Genomic DNA, 25679 nt, shown 5'->3' with positions numbered 1-25679 from the left:
GTGACATTTAAAGTGTCACAAGCTGTATTGACCTTCTTTGGTGGAGGAAATCTGGGGCTCTTTCCTATCAGTTGAGTTTGCATGTTTGAATCTCTTTACACTTGATTCAATCTAGTTCATTCCAAAGACCAAAAGCTCGCTCTGTACAAGTCAAGTTATCCACTGGAGGGATAACTCCTCTCGGGCAGGGATAACTCAGCAGCATCCAGAGAGAAAGTGACTCCACTCAATGCAGGGAAATTGTAATTTCCCCTTCTGGTGTGGAGATGGCATTTTAACAGGAGGCAACTGTTGAGAAGCAGCATACCATTGGCTCTACATTTTTGTTTGGTTTTTGTAACCGACTAGTGCCCCAAGTGATGACAATGGAAAGTCTGAACTAGCAGCAAATGCTCCTGGGACAAGAGAAAATGAGTTTCTCCCCTTCCCTGCTTTTATCTTGTGATGCACATTGATTAATAATCACTAACTCTAATTTTCCACAATCAATAACCAATAATTGATGAAGATTCTTGGTTATGATTATCCATTTAGTCAGTAATTTTATTTGAATTCAAATTTGTTTAACACCAAGCCTCAGATAAGTCCAATCAAAGCTGACTTATTAATCACACAATTAGTAAAGGAAGCACATACACAGGCACACAATTACCAACAGCTGTGGAAGACCTTTCCTCTAGTTTCTAAGTCTACATCCAGCCTGTGGATGGACTTACTTCCCTTATGATTAAGGAGTGTAATTGCCCGTTACTCTTACTGTGCATCATTCTGGTCCGATCGCAGCTCCCAGTGGCCGTGGTTCGCTGCTCCAGGCCAATGGGAGCGGCTGTACATCCCTCAGCCCTCACTGCTTCCAGCAGCTCCCATTGGCCTGGAGCAGTGAACCACGGCCACTGGGAGCTGCGATCGGCCTAACCTGCAAATGCAGCGGGTAAACAGACCTTCCCGGCCCGCCAGGTGGCTTTCCCTGCACAAGCAGCAGAACAAGTTTGGGAACCACTGTCTTAGTCTATTGCCCAGGTTCCTGTTCCATTGCAACTTTCCAACTGTCTCAACATTGGGTGGTTAGTCAGAGTTTATGCCCTTTTTTGGATAATTTCATCCATTGTACATCTTGCAGTTAGTATACTATGAAAAAAAATCTTAAAACAGCTTTCAAAATAGGTTACAAGTGACTGCACAGTAAAACTCCATTTTCATTAGATATCTTTATCTTAACTGCATGGCATCATGGGAGGCGTGCTCCCAGGCAAGACTTAAAATCTTTCCTGGCCTATCTTAAGTGTCAACATATTGAATCTTTCCTTGTCTTATCATACCAGAGGAGTAATCCTTGTAGCATTGCAATATGCTCACACCAAGAGATGTGCGAGTTATCAAATGCCTCAGCTTCATTCTGCAGTTGAATCACCTCAGAAGTTGGTTATTGACTCATAATTAATTGTTCATAGCAAAGGAGTGTGACTATTTCAGATAGTACACAAAGCATACAAAAATGTAACGCTATACTGAGATTCAAAGAAAATAAGTAGGCACCTCTATTACAGATAGCCCCAGATGGAAAAGAAGCCAAGTCAAGCTTTATCTCATAAAATTACTGTTACACCATATAGCTGGATGGGTTGCTTTCTTTGTTTCCAGATAAAACAAAATTCAAGAGACAGCAAGGCTTTCAAAACTTGGTGTAAAAGAGCATTGGTCTGCATGTTGTACAATAATCCTCTATTCATCATTGTTAAGCTATACAGAAAGATATCTTTTGCAGCAAGAGAAGCTAGATACTGTATAGTAAGATAAACTGAAATACCTCAGATAGGCTCACCAATCGCTCATTGTACTGGGAAAAAGAAAGGTGAGGACTGTCATTGCCTCTGAGATATTAAGCATATTATCCTCCACTCTAATGACAGTAATGAATTAAATGCTGGCTAAGTAATGAATTTGCTTCATTCAGCGGCTAAGGGATCAGGAGAAAAAGCTTAATCACAAAACATCCAATCCAATAAATATGCACATCAACGCTTCCATAAAGCAGCAGACAAAGTTGCAGAAGCTTCAGAAAAATCCGGGAGTAGGGGAGGAGGAGTTGTTTCATCATGTGGAATGTTTGGCTTTTTTTTTTTTTAAAAGAAAATCAAGTCCTTAATATGCTGCTTGAGTGGTGCATATAGAGGTGGGACGAGCAGCACCCTTTATACCAAGCCACTAGCTAAGAGGTTTACTGGGAGTCTAATACTGAATGTAATTGCTTTCTCCACAAGGCCAACTATTCCCTTGGCTTCAGTAAGGTTGCTCATATTAGCAAGGCCACAAAAGATTTGGTTCAGGGTCAATGAAGTTTGCTACCCAACTGTAGTAAAAAATATAATAAATAATAATAAATGACATCAGTCCCTAGCATTCTCACAGGAGATCACTGGTTTCACTTGAGTCTCACTCAAAGTTGATGGAGCATAGATTCAAACAACAGCAGCTGAGCAAAATGGACTTTGGCTTCCATGGGAACAGGATCAGGTCCTTAGAAACAAGGCTACCAACCAAAGTGAGAAAAGAGAGGGCTAGCAAATCTAAGAATAGAGGGCTAGATATTTGCCTACTGTAGGTCAGCATGGGTCCACTGACTTGAACAAAGTTGCACTGGTTTGTACCAGCTGAGGATCTGACCCTTACTTATTACATTCTGATGAAAACAAAAAACAAAAACCATCAACAAAAAAACCCCCACTAACTTCATCCAAATCATCTATCTTTTCAGTTGTAAGTGATTTTCCGCTCCCCGCCCCCCCGGGATCTTTGGTTGCTGTCAATTTCAGTATGTGAATATGAAAAAAAAAAAAACCTGATACTTTCTCGGCCTTATGTACCCAGAACAATAAAAAAAATTCAATGTCAGTAACTACATGAAAAACATGCCTCTGAATTTACAGCTTGCTATGACTAAGTGCATGAAACAAACTACATAGTCTTCATCAATATTACTACATTTTGCATTTCCCCTGCAGTGCTTCACCTCACAGTATAAACAAAAACTAAAAAATGTTTTCTTCCACCTGGATTATACAGCTCCTCTACTACAATGGCACTGGAAAAAGGTAGTAAATATTTATGACATGTTTATTATATTTTGCAATGGTTACATGAATACATATATATTAATGTCATCAAATGCTGGACTATTAAATCAAATCTATAATTACATCATTTAAAATAAATCTGTAAACAAGAGCTATAATTAAGTAGTTATGAACAAGAAATCATTTGAATATAGATCTAATATATTTAAGCAGTAAGTCTAAAATATATTCTTGTGCTAAGCTAGAAAGGATGAAAACATTTGGTGTCAGTAGTAGTAACTATTAGTAAGGTAGCCAGCAGCAGCAAGAATATCAAAGAATTTAATCAAATCCTGAAGAGATTGATAAGATATTTGCTACAGTACAAACAAGCATGAATCTCTGATGAGTTTAACTGACATTTTTAGATAATGCAAAGTTATGAAAATGTGTGACCACATTTTGAATAGATACCCTTTTATCTTATCCCAGCCTGCAGAGTGATATAGTAGATAAGAAAACACAAATCTATCTTAGATTTCTTTAGAACTCTGGTTTAATTTAGGGCTGTAGAATTGAATGTTGTAGACAGACTCTTGCAAAGTGTCACCAGTGAAATATAACAAAGAATGGTATAGCTTACAAAGGAGCTGTCAGTCAGAGCTTCCAATTTCCAACATTCTAAAAGGTTAAGGCACAAATTGAACAAGTCTCAAATAGCAATGTTTCATATGCTAATCTCATTAGAAAGTATTATTCTGATTTCCGGAAGGTTTCATATGGAGCACAAATGAATGTTTTAAGCACAAAACACACTTTCTTGTCACTGGGAGGTGTGGAAAGAGATTATTCCACTGGTTCCTCTCACCATAGTGAACTGAGTCCACTGGAATATAGCCACAGATTGGAGTCAATGGTGTTGTGGAGAATAATCACCCCGCAACCCAGATCAGTCATAAAATATCCAGCTTTGTTGACTTGAAATAGAGTGGCTTATGAAGGTCAACACTCCCCATTTCTGTACATCCCAGTTTGGCTCCACTACTCTTATGCTAGTACAGGAGACTTGAGCATCAGCAGAGCCGCATCCAATAAAATGACACCTTGTTCCCAATTCTGTGCATTACCATCATAGTAAAAATGATAATCAATGCCCTAAGAGAAAAAAGTGTGTAGAGGTTGGGGGGAAAAGAGTAACACCATGTGATCACACTCAGCTCGTTATAAACAAAGGTTAAGATTAATACCGGGTATAATTTGAGAACTTCAGGGGACCTGATGCAATACTTATAAGTTAGAATATATGTATTTAGTGTAAATGTATAGTGTATTTAGCATATTTAGGGTAACTGTGTGTGTGTGTTTAATAACTGGTGTGCAGGGACTATACTTTCCTATGACCTGTTTCCAAGGTTTGGAATGGTGCTGAAGAAGTCAGGAACATACAGTGAGCAGGGTGTTGCCAGGAGGAGAGCTGGTAATTTCTTTCAAGAAAGAAAGAAAATCAGTTCAGGTCAAATCAAATCTGACTTTCCAGAATTGTCATTGAATCAGAAAAGTCTATTTTGGATCTGTTCCAGAGCAGGGATTTGAACCTGGGTCTGCCATACTTCAGGTGAGTGCCCCAACCACTCAGCTAAAACTTGTAAAGGGGGAGATGGGGTGACCACAGTACTCCCACCTCATTATTTCTTCCTTCTCTGGACATTTTGAGAATGTGAATTTGACAGGAGTAGTTTTGGCCAAACTATTGATTCAATAAAAAAAAGTGGGTTCAGTCACCCTAACTATTCATGCACAAAATATTTCACCTGCTGTTTGGTGGGGCTTTTTTTTTTTTAAATTATGACAAAAGTTAAATAAAGTGCCCCAGTTTTAAACAGCACCATGGTGTGGAGGTTTAACATTGTGACTGACCTTGCTTACAGGGATGACCTTAATATCCAAAGATGGGCTTAGAAATATCATACAATACAACAGCAGAAACATTCCTACTGTCCCATATAAATATTAAAACCTTGGCTCCTATTTTGTTAACCATTTCCAAAAGATTTGTCTAAGTAATCAGACAGAAACGAACCAATAATTAAGTTCCATTGGTTCAAACCACCATCTAGCACTGGGATCCGAAACATTTATAAGCACTGTCTTAGTGTGTGCACTGGTCCCAGAGGCTGGTGTAACAATGGCTTCAGGATTCTAGGCTGTCAGGAAAAAACAAATTGCCAATGAGAAACTTATCCCATAAAAAACTGCTTCTGTAGTTTATTTAAATTTGAATCTGTATTTCTGTTGCTGGCATGTAGCATTAGTCATGACTTAAACTATAGTCACAGAACAGCCCACCACCACCATCCAGAAAACAATTCAATAATAAATGGGACTAGTGTACCAGCACAGAGCAGGGTTTTTATCAGTTCATTCTAAAATGTTATTTGTAAAGATAAATAAAAATCACAAAAACTAAATAAAATGTGCCGCAGTTGCCGGTCATTTATCTAGCTCATGGAGTGGCTACAGAAACCAGAGTATTAAAAGCTGAGGTGAGTCTGTTGCATTGATCTTCATGCAAACATGCCTGGCGTGGGGCTACAGCTTCATGATACGATACAGTACAAAATAAATCAATATGTTTGGGATGGCTTGAATTAAAGGGGTGAAAAGATTGAAGCCTGGTGGGTGTAAGCCATGCCATTTTTAATGTCTTAGGGATAGTATGATTTAAGGTGCTCTAGCAGGCTTTGGTTTATATCTAGACGCATCAGCGATGTTTAATAATCTTATGCAGACTGATACCGAGTGGGGAGCAACCATAGTTTTTTAATGAAGTGAACATAGGTTCAGAGCATTCAGAACTATGCAGGAACAGGCTTAATCCATGTACTGGCATATCCAGTTTGAGAGATAGTGGGAACAATGGATTGGCCACAGCAGGTGTGAATATTTTAATTGACCAGTATTTCCCTTACAGGAAGGGTCAAGTCCTTCCCACACTTTTAATACATTTCAGCGGTATGTGATGTGGAAACCAAGCATGCAAAGGGATGACAGCAGCTCCGAAGATGAAGTTACAATTGAATGCCATTGAGCCAGATTCCCATCCCACCCCCGTTATTCATTTAGATTTTTAAAGCAAAAATATCAAACTTTACGGAATTGACAATGATCATCAACAAAACCATCAATCAACTGGAATGAACATGCTCTCTATTACTGCACTGACAAAGCCTATTCTGGAGGAGGACCAAAGCTCATGGCTGCAAAAAAAACCAACCAACCAAAAAAAAACAAAAAACACTTTAGTAGAGATCTCAGTATGTGCATACATTTAACACTGTCGCTGTTCAGCAGATGGCTGGATCTGATAACGTCTCCCACAGCTATATGCACACACAGATCAGCAATAAATAAATAAAAGAACCAAAAGCAGTGTTGAGAACAAACTCTGCTATCAGTTAGTGCCCAGTGGTGGTTGAGTGAGGATGACACATTCAAAAGGACAGATATGCAGTTTGCCCTGTCACTGTGACGTTACACCCCGTTTTTCTCCCTCCTGAGTGTATCCCTTTGCGGGACAGGCCTTGCTACCTTCTTAGGGGGTAAACCACACAGTTCAAGCACTTGGAGACTGAGTCTCTTGCTGGAAGCCCCTGTTTTACAACCACGTTAACCCAACAAACCCCACTGGATTTGGCACCTGCAAGTTTCCCTTCCAGAGCCTGAAGGGGAGTCCCAGAAACAGCATCTTCTGAACAAAGTATTATTTATTCTCTTTCACCCAAAGGCAAAAAAGCAGAAGCAAGTTACCTCCCATCTCTGGCCTTGGAGAAGCAGAGTCCTTGCTGCAGTTTGTGTGTGTGTCACTGACACTCCCTGGGAGCAGCTCCAAGCAACTCCTCCCATCCTCTTAACTCACCCCAAATGCCCCTCACTTTTCTAGGTGCCAGGGTCCTCTAATGGTTTACCATCCTCCTTTGATCTTAAGCTGAGCCTTGGTAAGACTAAACTGTTCTTAGACTGGATGTAGCTAGGTAGGGGACACTCCTAGCTAAACAGCTGCTCCTTTATTTCCTCAAAGACTTTTGTTTCTGTTATTGTATTGTCTTTGCTGATTGGTTCCTTTAACAATGCCTTGGATTTAAAACGCTATGCATTAAGGAAGGATAATATACAGGTAACCAGATGGCCACATGATTTTTATATAAAAATACTACATGTAACTCCCTCATTCTCCACAAAGACAGTTGGCTAAAATCTATTATCTAGTGGTTAAGTTATTAAGTAATTTAAACAATAGAGATTCATTAAGGTTTTGCTGAGGCTAGAAAATTCACCCGAAGAAAGAAAATCACAGTATCAATAAGCAGATAAGTGAGAATGCAGAATTTGAATGACGACTATCTGGGATTTAGACAGAACAGATGTTCCAAACTTCAGATATTATCATCTGTAATCTCATTTGGAAAAACAATTTTCCCCCTAAAGTGCAATAGACAGACATGATAAATAGTCTGCTGGAAGATAACAAGCAGAGGACAGTTTGTACACAAAAAGCAAATTTGATTACAGACCTGTAAAGTTGAATGAACCCAAACATATTTATTCTGGCATTTTAAAAACTGTTCCCCTTGTGCACGTGCACGCACACACCCTCCCCCACTGCTTAACTTTAGATGTTCAATTAATTACAAAAATAAAACTCTGTGGGCAATAGCTATGTCACCTAATGTTCCCCCCCCCCCATGTACCTTATACTATGTTTATTAGAGAATAATTACCAACCATCTTTTACTGACTTCCATTTGCAGCTTTGAAGAAACATATTACTTTAATACAGTATCAAAATGAAATGTGTTATCCAAAAGCAGTGAATTATTTCAGGAACCTTGATCAGTTTAAAACATGTAGATCTGCTTTGAACTATTAAGAGACACCTAGCAGAACTATTAGTAGTGGGGTATAGATATTCAGCAAAGGTGACGGACAGAAAACCAGAGAAAGCGTCAAGAAGAGGGAAAAATCTTTAATTCTGTGAAAATGGGATTAAGGAACGAATCTATTAAAAAAGAATTAAATTCTTAATCCAACAAAAATGAGTTTGAGCGATCGTGTAACACTATGTTCCCAATCTTAATGTTTTGACAAAGTACACATTGGGTTGATTGTTTTAAACAAACATGAAATTAAAATCCAACTGTTTTGTGCCAAGCAAGGTTTCAAAAATATTAATGTGACTGTTCCTGAAGTAGAAATGTGAAGCCTTGATTATGGATCAGATTAACAAGGTGGGAACCACAGATAAAAAATAAAAGACATACAGCTGTGAAGATTATGAACATGACTCACATTCAGATCAGCAGCCAATTGCTCCAGTTAATTGTCTTTACATTGGGTCCCCATTAAGTTTCATATTTTATAAACACCACATCGCTTGACATTTAAAACTCCATGTGCATCAGTTTTTGATCATCTCACCTATCTTCATACTTATTATATATACACACACACACAATACCATTTTAGGCTCTTAACTCCAGTAAATCAAGGGGTTTTTTGTTGCACTAAGTTTTCACCTTTTTTGTTGTCCTAAGTACTGGGAACCTCCCCCTGTTCCGTGTGAGAACAATTACATTTTCTAGTTTTAAGGACTCAGTGTGAGATATTTCATTTAGTCAAAAGAGCAAACTGAAAAGCAGTGTGTGTGTGTCTTCAATAAGTACAGAATCTTATTCATATTAGTTAAAGGAAATCCAGCCATGATAGAGGACCAGAACATGATAGAGGACTAAAAAAGATCACCCAGATCCTCAGCTGTTGTACACTGGCATAGCTCCATTGGAGTTACATCGACTGAGGGTTTGGCCAAGTATCATCTTGATCAAAAGAGCTGTCCCGTGTGTGTGTGTATCCGTAGACACATATTTAACTTAATACAATAAGCTTTTGCTTTATAACATTTTGCATTCCAGTGCCATCACAGCTAAAGGAGGGTGAGACAAAGTCTATTCATGCTCATACAACACAAGTCAAATGGTTAACTAAGTCCCAATGGCAAAAGTTTTATTACTGGTGAAGATGCAGGAGACAGAAAGAACAGAGCTTGACATTCAGGTTCTAGATAGCAGCTGCAGTTAGAACCTTCTTGTCATTTGTAAAGTGAGCAAGTTTGAGACAGGGACAGTCAGTCAATGGGGAACAGCCAATTTCACAGTCACTTTTTAGACTATAGTCACGTTTTCAGATTATATATTATCATGCACAAAAAAATCTAATTATCTAATTTTGATAACATTTATATAATACAGTAGAGATTGTTTCATGTACCACATGGCAGGACATAATGAGAGGACTCCATGTTTCTAAAACAAAACTAGCTTTTTATTACAAGACCCATTTACCAAGGTGTGACAACCCCTAGCTTGCATTCCAACCACATGCACATAGATAGGCTTTCTGGTGCCTCCACTAAACTCTTCCCTCCTGCAATCTGTGATCCTCCCTCCAAGTTCCATGCAGGATGCTACAGTAACCTGGGTGACAGTCTAAGGTTTCATTACAAGAAACTGTTTGTTTTGACTATTTAGAGATGTTCTGTCAGCATAGCAGATAAATAATACACATTTGATATGTGGAGACAACAAATTTCATAAGTGCCACCACATACAGGTACTGTAGAGTCTGGTAATCTATCTGGAAGTATATGATCTGGGTTAAAAATCCTGCATTTGTTTTATAAGCATAGTGAATCATTGTTAATTAGTAATTATTGCAAATGGTTGCTTTTATTACCCTCTGCTCTTACTCCCTAGATTAGCCAATAATAGGAGGACAAGGGTGTTTCAGTAGATAAGGCATCCTGTGACAATATGGCTTGGAATACACAGCCAACAAGATTTTGCTAAGCCTCCAGCTATTCCATTGGAAAAAGATGCCTTTCAGTGACAGCGCAATGGCAAATTGCCTCTCTTGAGCCACAAAGGTCTAGAAAAAATTATGAGACCTTTACCCCTGCTCTTGATCTCCTCTGCCCTATGAGCTTCTTGAGACAATTCAGCACAATTATTTTGAAATAAGTACTTTCCTTATAAATCATATGACTTTTCCTCCTAGAACCTTGTACGACACATCTTGTATATAAATGGATTTCATGGACTCTTACTTTTCTGCCATTCACACAATAGTAAACGGGAGCTGAAAATTCCACTTATATCAAGAGTGGTAGAAACACAAATTGTGATCATGTTATTATAGACCTGTCACAGGGTACACTCACCACAATGGTGCCTCCTCCAGGCTGCTCAGGAGATTAGCTCCTTCCAGGTCCTAGGCCTGCTTCTGTCATTTGTCCATGAGCCCCATAGCCTCCCCCCCGCCTCTCTGCAACTTGGGGTGTTCTCTCTTCATGGCTTGCAACCTTCAGACAAGTCACTATGTTCCCCTTCTAGGGTATCAAAGTCTCTCTCTCCCTTTACTACCCTGACTGTGCCACTTCTCTAGTGGTTTGTAGGGGAACCCAGACTGCCCCTCTGCTCTAGGTTCCAATCCAGGGACCCTATATCTGGCAACTGTGGTCTACTTTCTCCCAGACCTTGTCATTATTTCCCTAGACTTCTTCTCACATTTTCTAGGTCCCCACTCCTAGGGAGGGACTATAGAGTATTTAATTCCCTGTCCCCAAAACATCTCTTTTCTCACACTACAGCCCCTTTGTGCGCCCAACTTTCTGGCTTTATACCAGCCCTGCCTATTCCTTCTCAGCTGGGCTCCATCATCAATCAACCTTTCAAGCCCTGGCTCTCACCCAGGTGCATCTTATCAGGTTAATTAACCTAATTTCACCTGTTCTATATTGTGAGTATGGAGACCTCATCACAAGATCATACCTACAAGGAAGTAAAGCTGAGTTCATGCATGCAACCTTAACTCTGGCTTGTTTTGAGTTCTGAAGTGTGCAAACCTTAACAGTCTCTTAACACATGGGACATTCCAGGAGTTTTTTTTTTTAAATGAGATTTTCTAGGGTTATTTATTTTTAAAAGAAAAAAAAAGAGTTAGTTTACAGCTTCCTTTCAGCTAGACACAACTAAAATGCCATGCCCCAAGCAGGAGCAAAGCTCTGCCTATAACATTGTCACTGAGTCTGCACTTTAACATTGAATGTTACCACCAACAATAAGTAAAAGTCACTGCCCAACAAAGTTAGTCACACATGCAAGCAAAGCACACCCTGTCCTCCTTACAAGTGTTCATAAAAACACACTAATGTTGCTAAATATGTATTGCACATGAGCAAAGAGTGATTTACTTTTTTAAACAAAGTCTCCTAGCTCGGCCAAATCAAAAACAATTTTCACCTGAACACAAACGTAATTCTCTCAAATTTCCCTACTTTCTTCCTTCGCTATTTGAACCTCAGGTACAAGATTAATTAATTTATTTATTTATTGGAGAAAGGGTCTTTTTATTGCTCATGCTCACAAAAAGCTGAGCCATTTTTGCTTGAGCTTTCCAAAATAAATAAAAATTCAGTTGCTGGCACAAACCAGAGCTGGTCAATTTAGTAAAAAAGGTGAAAGTTTCAGAAAGTGATGATTGAAAACCTGAAGTTAGAATAGAAATGCTTAGGCAACCTAAACTATAGCTGATATATTAACCTCTCCAAGGTACATTAAAACTAAAAATTACAATTTCAGACAGTTACAACTAGCTTAGGAACATCTCCCACAATTCCTTGATAATGAAACCTTAACTATTGAATGGTTAACTTTCTCAGAGCTGCTGTTCTCCAAATATGTCATATTCATTGTGCCCTCATAAATTCTGAAATGCACCTTTAGCAACAGTTCCCTAGTATGTGAAAGCAATCTTCCACTATGTGTGAAAGACAGTTTTCTTGAGAAGGTAGAGAACATCTTAAAAGGTTAAAATGTTTTTTCCTTAATATACTGTGATCTTTTCTATAACCAGCTGAGTATTTGGAATGAGAATAAATGGCTCTAAATAATTAAGTAGTTGCACTGAAGAGAAACATCAAACCTATCAGTGCTGATAGGAAAAACCTTTAGACTATAAAAATATTTACGAACTTCTGCTTAGCGTAATTTTTCTCTCTGGAAACACTTTGGCACTCTGAACATTCAGCTTTAGAATAGGTCTTGGCCTCGCACATAACAATGATGATTTCCTCAAAAATAAAAGGAAGATGGATAAGAACATTCTGGGGGACTTTCAAATTTTATAACACAATCCATGGCTTCCAACAGTGTCAGCAGTTCTTTCCTACATACATTTTGAAATAAAAACAGCAAATTGGAAAGAAAAAGGCCTCACAATATCTTGATCTTCTATTTTGCTGACCTTGAGCTTGTAATTTCCCCTTTACAATAGCCATGGTAGCACAGCTGGCATGCATCTATCAAGACTGATAAAACAAAGACATTTTGACACTCAGTTCTGCTTTTGCAAACTCCAGGCAGAGATTAACAAGTACCAGCATTCCATTACTCAGTTTGCAAATACAAGTACTGAGGATGCTCTTTGATTAAACATAGTTAAATCATCATCAGCAACTGAATTTGTCTTGGCTCCTCCATCCCAGAATCCACTTTATTAAAGATTCCATATGGAGATTATAAAAAAGACAGACCTATGTTTTGTTATAAAAAGAAACAGAGGCGCAACCATTGCAGAAGGTGACCATTTCTTTTCCAAGGATTGCAAATTAAACTATAGCCTGGGGTTTGAAGCTGCCATCTTCAGCTAAGCAAAGTTAATGCTAGAGTAGTCTTCAAGTCAAGGTTGACCTTTGAAGATTTATGGGCCCCATTCTGCAAAGATAAGGATGTGGGTCATAGTGGCTGATCCAAAATACACTGGAGTCAATGGGAGTCTTTCCACTCACTTCAGTGAGCATTGGATCAAGCACTTAATGTAGTATATTTTAATATTTTTAACACTACAGGTCTTTTTTCTTTCTTTCCAGGCTCAGGCTACAAGGTCCTAAGTGAATTATTTGTAGCTAATAATATACCATATTTCATTAATTTGGACCTGTTTTCTGTTTTTCAATTATCCATGTATGGACCTTGCTTTTAAATAAATGTGTCCTTTGAAATTATTTCTCAAATGATTTCTGTGAACATGTGTCAGCCTATGGACAAATCAAGGTCTGTTTGCTTCGATAGTCATTCACTGTTCACACTTGGTGGTCAGCTATGACATTATATTGTTTCTACATTGCATCTAGCTCAAGCCCAAATCCATTTGCCACTTTGAAGTCTTAAAGACTCTGCTCAGAGGATGGTCTTTAAGGTTTTTTAATGGCCTCCGAGAAGCTCATCCTTGAGTCCTTGGGGTCTGCTCCCATTTGGCTATTATTGTGAAAGAGATCTCTGGAAAATGGATCCATTACAGTGTGAATGGGTGGAGATCCATTTGTGTTTCCCATGTAGAATGGGGTGGCAATACAGTGGGGAATACCTTTGCAGTGGTGGTTTCCTAGACACTGTTTGGAACAATGGGTTCGATCCTGCAAAGTACTGTGTGCCTTCAACTCCCATTGCCTACAACGGTTTTTAAGGGATCTCATGCCTTGACTTCCCATTATAGCATATTTTGGAGGGAGGAGGGAAAATAATAACACACAGTCATCCTTATTATAACTCCACTGAAGTCAAAGGAGTTGCACCAGGAATTACCCAATTACTTCTTGCACTTACTTACAATAAATAGACAATGGTTTAAGCAGTTTCTCTATTTTAATAAAGTCAACAGTCTAGAGCAGTGATTAATGGTCAGTGAAAGCTTGGAACCCTTGGAACAATGGAGACACATTTTACAAATGAACTCTGATCCTCCACACTCTGTGAAGTGAAAAGACATTTTACAAATATTTTCAGCTACAAGATAAAGACAAAGCTTTAGATCCTTTTGACTTGCCTGCTGTTTTTCTTTTTTCAATATCTCTAATTACGTTATAAATAATTAGCAACACCAAAGCGAGGTCTGGTTGACAAACTACCAGAAAGCCCTTTGCATGCAGAGAAAACCATGGAAATTATAGTGGCATTTCACGTGTTCCTTTAACACTTAACATGCACACAGCAGAATCTAGCATTATCAGCTCTGCTTTGGATATATGCTGGATGACGAGTACGACAATAAAAGCTGTGTTACTACCAGGAAGGCCTCAGTTCTGTCATCCGGCGCATCGATGGAACTCCCACTAAGTCGAGCATCAGGATACATATTGCGGAGAATTTGCAGTCATTGCTCACCTCTAGGAGTACTAGACAATATTCAAACGGTCTCTCATTGTAACTACCACATTAAGTCCAACTGGGCCCTCAGGTATATGGGCTTAAATTCCATAAAATATTGCCCAGAGAAACAGACGTAAAGGAAAATCCCTCCAGCACAGATTCAAAGCACCGAAGTACGCGTTTAATTTTAAGCACATGCTTAAATCACATGGAAATCAATGAGATTTAAGCATTTGCTGAAAACGAAGCATATGCTTAAGTGCTTTTCTGAACCAGCACCTCAGTGCTTAACTACCTGTTTAGTCTTGTGTTTACTCTCTGGCAAATGCCAAGATAAATACAGAGCAGAAATGGTCAACATTGTTCTAAAAATTTTTTTTATTTAAATTAAAGATAATCAAGAAAAAGTTACTCTCTCCATTCCTCCCAATCATAGCCCACATGTATCACCAATAAGACCTGCCTCAGAAGCAGCTGAGCACATCTGATTTAGATTCTCTCCACATATCACACAGGAGCATTTACAGTATTCTAGGGTTTTAAAGGTCAAAGAGAGATTTCTGAACATAATCAAATACTTTTTCATAAACTCCGCTGCACTCTTCTAGCCCTTCTGAACACATGGCTGTGATACATGCATTGTAGAGGTGCAGACCCAAATACTGAGCTGATGCTACAAGGTAGCTCCCAAAGTTCCATTTTTCTTGCTGCATAATATGCACTCGACAGGTACACCGTCTTGTCACTGTGCTAGAGAGCACACCTAGGGCTTGGCCAGGAATACCGTCAACCACACACAATGAATACTTTAGCACTGGAGTCGTTACACAGCCCCTGCTCTCACGTATCCTCTGCAACCCTTGATCCCCACTCTGCCAGGGAGAAGGAAGGATTGGAGAATCCTTGCAATAAATCTCTCACCACCCTCTGCCCAGCCTACCATATAAAATAACAAAGTAACCCAAATGCTCTAGGCTTTTTATTTAGGGTTTCTGTTTATACGTCTGCCTTCTCCTACCCCAAGGCTGACAGAGGAGTGGAGTGGGCAGAGTCAGGCTTCAAGGAAAGCAGAAAAGGGGCAGGGTTTCACAGGACACCAACTCCATAGCCATGCATGTTTCTGCCAGACAAATGGCAGAGCTCTTCTTCTGCAGGTCTTGGTCTGTCTAGTGAGTCCCTGGGTACAGCCTGTGACTCCAGTGGGGGAAGTCACACTGTGCATGGAGTTAGCAAATGTTACTCTGAGGCATACAAGCTGTTCTGGGGAATGGGTAGGGTGACCACTTTTTCCAAATGCAAAAACGGGACACATGCAGGAGCCCCGCCCCCTCGGTGGCCCTGTCCCCTTCTCCTCCTCTTCCCACTGAGGCCCAGCCCCATGGCCAGGCTGGAAGCCAGAGCTGGGCTGCTGTGGAGAGCCCTGGACCCTGCAAAGATAAGGTTGTGGCTCACAGTGGGTGATCCAAGAGCAGTCCCTGGCCCATGACCCCAGAGCAGGTCCAAGACCCTGGAGGTCCCCACGGTGGCCCAGGATCCTCTTATTACTGCCTGGCTCCAGCTTCTGACCTGGCCAGGGGAGGGGAATTCAGGGGTAAGGGGGGGCTCATGGTAAGGGGATGCTAAGGCCCACCTCAGCTACCCCCTCACCCCCGGGAAGAGGCTGGCGCTGCCTCTGAGCCTTGGGCAGGCGTGGAGCGTTGCCTAGGGTGACCAGACAGCATGTGTGAAAAATCGGGACGGGGTGTGGGGTAATAGGAGCCTATATAAGAAAAAGCCCCAAATATCAGGACTGTCCCTATATAATTGGGACATCTGGTCACCCTAGTGGTGCCACAGGGAATCCAGGACAATTGCTGTCCCAGATTCATTCAGCCTGGGACCAGGACTTGAAATATATATTTTGGGACTGTGCCACCCTTAGGAACATGCCATTTGGTATGGTTCCTCCCTTACTTCTCCCAACACTTCCTTGCTGTGGCCCTGTTAGCATGGCTTCATTGCGTAGGGCACTAGGGCAAAGAACAAGGGGAAACATCATGCACAGCCACTTCTCTTGGAGCACGCTATTGTGGGTGTCTTCCCACTGGTTTCCTTCCCCTGTTTTAAATCACGGAGAGAACATTAGTATCTTCCCAAGGCTACTTAGCAAGACAATAGGGAACCCAGGTGAGATTAGAACTCCCAACATCTTTGCTCCCAGCCACACACTCAATCCTCTAGATCACATTACCGGCCACACGCTACACACTGTACACAGTCAGCGTTGCACATAACAGATGACGGCTAAAGTAACAGTGATCAGAGCCAGCCCAATAAACAAAAGTGAGCACAAACTAAAAATTAATGCAAAGAATTTGAGTGGGCTTGTGAGGTAACAATGTCTGAGCAGCTCCACCACTTTGACAACAGTCAGATTCAAATCTAGTCTGCACCACCCATGCCAGTCTCTATAGGATGGATCCGAAGCAGCAGACGCGTTCCCACGCTAACCTTAAGCTTTAGAGACCTTTGGAGCCGGATCCCAACTTTGCAGCAATGGCTTATCTCAATCAAAATAAAACCTTGAGTTCACTATTAAATCATTTCATTCCAAAGATAGAAAATATTAGAACCACTGAACATATTTAGAAAAGGTTGTTCTTATCCAAGAGACCCAGATAATGCCTGGGAAATGTACTCTTCTCTATTTATTTCCATTGGCGATCTACCGAGATTCTCGCTAACAGAAAACAGATGGAAGGAGGGTATTCTATGCCTCAAAGGTCATATTATTTCTAGCCACTAACATTATTTACAGCTACTGCATGCTTCTGAGTGTTGTGTAAACGGGATGAAATTTAGATAATAAGCCAAAAAAAATAGCCTGTATTGCCACAGGTTCTGTATCATGCTAATTTTAGAACAGAAGGGAAGTGCTGTTTGCTGAAACGGTTTGGCCAGATCTGAAACTATTGATGATTTTTTCCCCCTTCTTCATCACTGAAACCGGGAAGGGGAATTTTGAGAGCTTTGGCTTCGGGAAGCCAGTTAGAGTCTAGGCTATAGCTTCATCATCTGTATTAATTTCGAAAGGCTGATGTGCATGTGAAAGGTGTGTGGCTCATGAACCTAGTTTAAAAAGCTCATGGAGGTAAAATCTTCATGGGTAGGAATAAAGGGGATCAATTAATAAAATACACCGTACTTGTGTCAGCTGTGTCAATGGGAGGCGATGTGGAGTCGGAAATGTTTTAGTTTCCCTGACTGAAAAGAAGGGGCAGATAGAAGAAGTGTATATAAGCTCTGAGGGTAGGGAAAAGCTGGGAGGGTAGGAATGAAACAGGTTAGCATGCCAAAGGCATAGACTTGGAGTAACGTCAGCTAGCTGCCTGTAGAAAGGGAGGAATGTGTATGCCTGATAAACACAAGTGGTGTGACGGGAAAGGAGCAGGATATAACCATTTACTAGCCATATCTTTCTGCCTTGGAGCAAATCACAGCCCTGCTGCATTCAGGGACCGAGCAATCGCAGCCACCGACAGAATGGGAGAGTAATTCCCCAGAGGGAACTGGGGTTATCGCCCTACAGTGAAAGCTGAAAAACTTTAAAAAAAAAATTGTAGCACCTAGAACATAATGATTATGGGCCAAATTGTGCCCTCAGTTGCAGGTGTGCTACCGTCCTGACTTGGAAGCAAGCAAGAAATACCATGAATCAGGGCAAGCAATTCCTCTAGAAAGGGATAAAATAAATCTCTTAATGGGCTTCTACAGCCCAGCTGATAATCAGTTTTTGGTTTTTTTAAACCAAGAAACAACAACAACAGGTCTTATTCTCCTCACTTATAGCAAGGTAAATCAGGGGTAGGTCCACTGAAATGCATAAAGCTTGCATGTGCCAAATTTGTTAGCATTTGTCACATACCAGGGTCAGTGAAATAAAGCGCACACACAACCAGTAACTGGATCCAGGCCTCACTACATTTCAGGCTCTCTTAACTGAAAAAGAGTGCACGGTTTACTCAAAATAGCTATCCTGATGTGAAATCCTAGTGGAGAGAAGCCACATGTTGTTTTTCCCTCAGTGTAGGTAGTCCAAGTCAAATCAATACCCTCACCTGGGGTTTACCTTGACTAGCTTCAAAGAGGTAAAAACTACCCATTCTTTGTCTCCTGTAGGATTCTATATCAAGATAGCTTTCTTGATATATAATTTCCTCCCCCCCCCCGCTTTTTTTTCCTCTGAAGACATAGCCTCCGGCAAATCACCTGGCAGTGGGTGTGTTAAAAATCAAACTCTAATGATCAAATCCTCCTGGCTAGCCTATTAGTTCATTCACTCTAACATGCAGTTTAGCTAATTAATGCATGGTTGTAGTACCATGACAAGGTCACTTCATTCAAATATGCTTGAGAATAAACAAAAGTAATGCTTTTTGTTCAAGAACCAGGTGAGGATTATAGAACGTGTTACATCATTATTATTGAGAGAGTCAGAGAGTGCCCACAGATATTTCAAATGACATTTCTCAAAATCTTCCTTGGAACGGATCATACAATTTACTAGGGCCTTTGTACCACTGATTTAAAAAATATATATATATCAGACACATGTATGCATTCAAAAATATAATCAGGGATACACAAAAACACTCACCTACAGAGGAATATGCTACAAAAAGGGTAAACAACCTTGAAGGGCTAGCATCATTAAACAGAGAAAGTACTTTGTCCTGCTTCCTTCCTCAGCTGTGCCCATAAAGCCCTCAGCACATCTCTGGGTGTGGTGAGACACAAAGGTGCCCATTGTATTTCAATCCTCATGCTGCTCTGTGCCAAGCCAGTCCCCGAGGTACAAATTAGAGCATCCTAAAGGCAGCTCCCTGTGATGGGTTGGATAACAGAAACTCCCTGGGGGCCAACTTATGTGCCAAAACTACTTCTGCCCCTGCTTTCCCTGCCAGCTTGGGACTCCAGCACCCTGTCTTGCTAAGCCAGACACACTTGTCTGCTCCAACACAGACCCAGGGTCTGAACCACATGCCCCAAAGCTGCAGACTTAACTGAAAGCATCTTAAGAAGTGTTCCTGTCTCTAACACTCAGATGCCCAAGTCCCAATGGGGTCCAAACCCCAAATAAATTGATTTACCCTGTATAAAGCGTATACAGAGTAAACTCATAAACTGTTCGCCCTCTGCAACACTGATAGAGAGATATGCACAACTGTTCCCCCCCACACCAGGTACTAATACATAATCTGGATTAATTAATAAGTAAAAAGTGATTTTATTAATTACATAAAGTAGGATTTAAGTGGTTCCAAGTAATAGCAGACAGAACAAAGTGAATTACCAAGCAAAAAATAATAAAACAAGCAAGTCTAAGCCTAGTACAGTAATAAAACTGAATACAGATAAAATCTCACCCTCAGAGATGTCTCAATAAGTTTCTTTCACAGACTGGATGCTTTCCTAGTCTGGGCACAATCCTTTCCCCATAGTACAGCCCTTGTTCCAGCTCAGGTGGTAGCTAGGGGATTTCTCATGACAGCAGCCCCCTTTGTTCTGTTCCCCTTATATATCTTTTGCATAAGGTGGGAATCTTTTGTCCCTTTGGGTTCCCACCCCCTCCTTCTCAATGGAAAAGCACCAGGTTAAAGATGGATTCCAGTTCAGGTGACATGATCACATGTCACTGTAAGACTTCATTACCTACTTGCCAGCACAGACGTGTACAAGGCGACTTACAAGTAAAACAGAGCCATCTACAGTCAATTGTCCTGGTTAATGGGAGCCATCAAGATTCCAAGCCACCATTAATGGCCCACACTTTGCATAATTACAATAGGCCCTCAGAGTTATATTTCATATTTCTAGTTTCAGATACAAGAATGATACAAATAGGATGAACACATTCAGTAGATTATAAGCTTTGTAATGATACCTTACAAGAGACCTTTTGCATGAAGCGTATTTTAGTTATAATATATTCACACTCATTAGCATACTTTCCTAAAATCATATAGAGTGCAACGTCACACTCCCAATTTGCATGATCTACCATAGACCCTAAGAGCCCATCACAGCAGTTAAGTGTCACAAATGCAAAGGGGGCGCCAGCTTCTCTCCCAGTCGCAGCCCCCCTCTGTGCCATGGGTTACCAGGGGTTGGTGTAAAAGCTGCTGCAGCATGCTACAGCCAGGACCTTGAACAGTGGCGAGTGATTTGGGTGCTCTAATTATGGGGAGCCTCCAACCTAGACACCTTAAAGAGGCTAGATTTTCAGAAAGTGCCGTGCGCCTGCCCTCTGAAAATCAGGCCCCCTATGAAGTGTTTCCAGCTGGGCACCTAAACTCACTAATCACCCAAGATTCCCCCTATGCTGCAGAGATCCTCCAGGCTCCTTTCTGGGCCAAGTAGAGAAGCACAAAGTGTCTGGAGCACAGTCTACGCTCGGGGCCATTGTCTGATCATAAGAGCAAGAAGCAGATGCCAAATAAAAAAAAAAAAAGCAGAAATTCAGCAACCTCACAAGACTGACATTAAATGAGAAAAACAGATGATATGTGAAATGGGTAAATAAGTCCCAAGAAATAGGATTAAAATGGGAATTAATCACAAAAATGTTGAGTCATGGCATCTACATAGATCAATTCACAGAAGTCTTTTTAATCGACTTACAATGGCCACTTTCTCGTATTCATATTATCTTCAACAGGAGCCAGGATTTTTTACCTACCCACGTATATCTTGTTTACAAACGAATACACTGATTTTTTTTCCTTTATCTTAGGAAACAAAACTCCTGTTATTCCTCCTTCTTGATATTTTAATCCTTTGCTTTTGTCAGTATAAATAATGAGAGAGACACCAATTAAGCTGCAAGTCTCCTTCTAAGCAATGAAAAATGAACAACATAGGTGAGAGCACAGATACGTTCAGATGACAATTTTAGACTTATTGCTATTACCAAGCAAGCTGTAAACTGTGACAGGCCCAGAGGAATTAAAGGTGAATTGGGGCAATCAAAAGTGTCAGGTTTAGTGAGACACTCTGCCTCTCTCCCACTCTTCTTTACTCCCTGTATAATAGCAGCCACTAAAAAGTCAGTGAATTCTGACCTCTGTCATGTGACAGAGTTATTAAACTTTGGAACTCTGGCCTAGGTCAGATGCCCAGGGCCAGCCAATCTTTAAGTTTCTTCCCAGCCCTCTGCTGTGTCACATGGTGTCAGAAATCAATTCAGTCTTACCCCCAAATAGTGTATTTTGAATCCTTAAGGCTAGAAGGGAACCTGGCAGAAAATTAGGGGGAAAGCAGCGGCAGGGCTTCCAAATTACACCTGGTTGAAATTTCCACTTTTTGCACGTGGTATCCTCCACGCTGCTAGATGTGGCAGGCCTGCAGGCGCCAGAGAACTACAATACACCAGGACCATGAAAGGGATTGCAAATTGATTTGAAACCGCTATTACACTCCTGATAACAAGGCCGTAGCCAATACTGAGTCTCAGCCTGTGCTCAGTGAAGTCAAAGGGAGTAGTGTTATTGAAATCAAAGGAAGCATGATTGGGTCTTCACAGAAGCACATGCAATGCTGTCTTCAGAAGGATACAGGAGTTCTTTTTTTCCCCCCAGGATGACATTTAAAAGCCTATATTTTCTTTCAGAAATTCTGCAAGTAAGTTATTATACAACCTGGCATAGTGGAAGCATTATTATGAAGGATTATTAACACGATCTCAAAGAGTTTAGGCACAGAAAGTGAAATTTTTTTAGCAGGTATAAATCACCATAGCGTGATTGAAGTCAATGGACTTATGATAATTAACACCAGTTGAGAATCCGTTGCAGATCTTTTACTTTCAAGAGGTGTTCCTACTTTTAATTACCTGATCAGTTTTACATGGAATTCCTCAGTCCGTGACATCATTATTAATTTACAAAATATTTTTAATTCTCAAAATTAATTATGTTTTTATGGTGAAGTCAATTCCTGCTTTACCCTTTTTCATGAAGTATTTTAGGAGAATGAAAAAAAAAAGCATCTCTGGATTTAGTTTGCTATATTTATTTTAAGGAATGCACAGTTATTGATAGTATCCATCACAATCCACCACTGTTCCCAAAGGGCTGACAAAAATAGCAGATGGCTAAGTGTTGACTCACGCACCATAGCTCCTCCATGTCAAAGTTAATCTGCAATAGATCTTAGTTTCCAAAGGTAAAATACAGCTGTTTGTAGTAAGCTATAACTGGTAAGTCTAACTCCAGCAATCAAGTTGCTATACTTTCATGACTCTCAAAATATTTCATGACTACATAAGAAGAGTTTTCTACTGAGTCCTCATAGAATCAAACTAAAATATATCCAATTATTTTTCAATCTTCTCTAAAAAGAATTAAATATAATCACATTTTTCACTGTCTTTCAGATCCTACTTTAAACTTAAGTAGGTTTTTAACTAAAAAACAGAGGAAAATATGCAGGAAGGTATATTTGCATTCATTGGTGAGCATCGAACTTTGGTATACTTGGATTTTGACAGGAGGGAAATTGACAAACACTGTTCACGTCCTAACACTGGTGCATTGGAAAAGAAATTTTATTCTTAATTTAGTTTACTCCTGAACAAGTAGGATATTTTTATTTTCTTTTGTGCTGAGTATTTTAGTGTTTGGGTTTGTTGCCTTTAAAACAAATAAATAAATAAATAACCAAATCATATCTGTTAGAGTTCATGGTGGTGATGTTCTTGTTATTTGTTCAGGCAAAATAGTGATGGGACTAGTATAAGAACCTGGATAGAACAGGAATTCTATTCGAATGTTTTAGCCTTCTGATAGATTCGATCAGTGGTTCTCAAAGCCAGTCCACCGCTTGTTCAGGGAAAGCTCCTGGTGGGCAGGATTGGTTTGTTTACCTGCCGTGTCCGCAGGTTTGGCCGATCGCGGCTCCCAGTGACCGCAGTTCACTGCTCTAGGCTAATGGGGACTGCAGGAAGGGCGGCCAGCATATCCCTCAGCCTGCGCTGCTTCCTGCAGCCCCCATTGGCCTGGAGCGCTGAACCACGGCCAGTGGGAGCTGCGATCGGCCGAACCTGCGGACGCAGCAGGTAAACAAACCAGCCCGGCCTGCCGGGGTCTTTCCCTGAACAAGCAGCGGACTGGCTTTGAGAACCACTGGATTAGATCATTATTAAGCTTTTATATAACATCTGTCATTATTGTGGTACTGCATACTCCTAGTCAGTACCAATCCACTATGAATGTTTAGCACAGACTATTAAGAATATCAAATCCAACTGAGACTACAAAATGCAAAATCCTACAAATACATTAGAAGCAAGAGGAAGACCAAGGACAGGGTAGGCCCGTTACTCAATGAGACGGGGGGGAGAAACAGTAACAGGAAATGTGGAAATGGCAAAAGTGCTAAATGACATTTTTGTTTCAGTTTTCACCAAAAAGTTTAGTAGCAATTGGACATCTAACTTAATGAATGCCAGTGAAAATTGGGTAGAATCAGAGGCTAAAATAAGGAAAGAACAAGTTAAAAATTACTTAGGCAAGTTAGAGATTTTCAAGTCACCAGGGCCAGATAAAATACATCCCAGAATACTCAAGGACCTGACTGAAGAGATATCTGAGACAGTAGCGATTATCTTCAAAAAGTCATGGTAGACAGGCGAGCTTCCAGAGGACTGGAAAAGGGCAAATATAGTGCCAGTCTATAAGAAGGGGAATAATGACAACCCAGTGAATTACAGACCAGTCATCTTAACTTCAGGACCTGGAAAGATAATGGGGCATATAATTAATCAATTTGCAGACACCCTACTACAAGACAATAAGGTGATAAGTAACAGTCAGCATGGGTTTGTCAAGAACAAATCGTGTCAAACCAACCTAATAGCTTTCTTTGACAGTGTAACAAGCCTTGTGGAGCGGGGAGGGGGGGAGCAGGGAACGTGGTAGATACGGTATATTTTGACTTTAGAAAGGCTTTTGGCACTATCTCACAAGACCTTCTCATGAACAAACTAGGGAAATACAATCTAGATGGAGTTACTATAATGTAGGTGCATAGCTGGTTGGAAACCCCTTCCCAGAGAGTAGTTATCGGGGTTCACAGTCAAGCTGGAAGGGCATATCAAGTGGGGTCCCACAGGGATCAGTTCTGGGTCTGGTTCTGTGCAATATCTTTATCAATGATTTAGATAATGGCATAGAGAATACACCAAGTTTTTGGATGATACCAAGCTGAGAGGGGCTGCAAGTGCTTTGCAGGATAAGATTTTTTTAAGAGCAGGTTAAACGAATACCTGTTAGGGATGGTCTAGATAATACTTAGTCCTGCCATGAGTGCAGGGGACTGCACTAGATGACTTCTCAAGGTCCCTTCCAGTCCTATGATTTAAATTCAAAATGATCTGGACAAACTGGAGAAGTGGTCTGAAGCAAATAGGATGAAATTCAATAAAGACAAATGCACTTCTACTTAGGAAGGAACCATCAGTTGCACACATACAAAATGGGAAATTGCTTAGGAAGGGATCTGGGGGACCAAAGTGGATCACAAGCTAAATAAGAGTAAGGCTAAGATTTAGTCATGGGTATGTTTAGTAGAAGTCATGGACAGGTCATGGCAATAAAAATTAAAAAATCACGGCCTGTGACCTGTCCATGACTTGTAATATAAATACCGCTGACTAAATCTTAGGTGAAGCCCTCTTCATCTCAGTTTTCCCCATCTGTAAAATGGCTATAATACTTTACTTTGCTATCTCAGAGGAGCATTGTGAGGGTTAATTAGTAAATTTTCACAGAGTGCTTTGAAGACGGAAAGTGCTTTGAAGATGCTTAAGTACTATGTGTTACAGGCACTAACACACTTCACTGTATAACCGCTATTATACACTTTCTACTTCAAAGTGATAGTCATATAATCAGCATACAGTAAAATGTACTTTGGCAAAAATCAATTTTATTTCAGTTAATATTCTTAAAATAAAAAAACTGCAATCTAAAACTCAGTTTACTGTAAAGAACAAAACTTGCATTTTGTAATCATTTAATATTGCTTATTTGGCTTAACAATTACTATTTTTACAAGAAATCCTACACATTACCAATAGTACACTCTATGCAAATGTATCTACTCACACAAAATAAATTCTTTCAGTGTACAGCATTCAGAAACTTGTTTATTTTTCATGATACAATTATGTCTCCAGGGACATTCATATTGCAGGAAAAATATTTATACATTCTTTTTCTACTGGTTCCAGTGGGATTCAGTTTAAAATGATGTTATCTTGAAAGGAGTGTCTATATTGTTATCTTAAGTTTCCTTAACTCAATATCATCTTTTCCTAAACATTAAT

General features: G+C 40.2%; 1 protein-coding gene across 3 annotated transcripts in view; it reads right to left on the bottom strand.

The window, feature by feature from the left end:
- CDH13 (cadherin 13) overlaps positions 1–25679 on the bottom strand; it is a 745597-nt gene that overhangs the window by 573139 nt on the left and 146779 nt on the right. The window contains exon 1 of one of the 3 annotated variants that reach the window (XM_044987231.1): positions 10327–10741. The exons of the other annotated variants lie outside the window; for them this stretch is intronic. The gene's annotated coding sequence lies outside the window, so the exon portion shown is untranslated. Of the gene's footprint in view, positions 1–10326; positions 10742–25679 lie in introns of those variants that run through there. 3 annotated transcript variants of the gene reach the window in all.

This window comes from Mauremys mutica, chromosome 14 (assembly GCF_020497125.1).
Source record: "Mauremys mutica isolate MM-2020 ecotype Southern chromosome 14, ASM2049712v1, whole genome shotgun sequence".
NCBI lineage: Eukaryota > Metazoa > Chordata > Testudines > Geoemydidae > Mauremys > Mauremys mutica.
The sequence above is the reverse complement of the archived record's forward strand: the minus strand, read 5'-3'. Positions and strand labels throughout refer to the sequence as shown.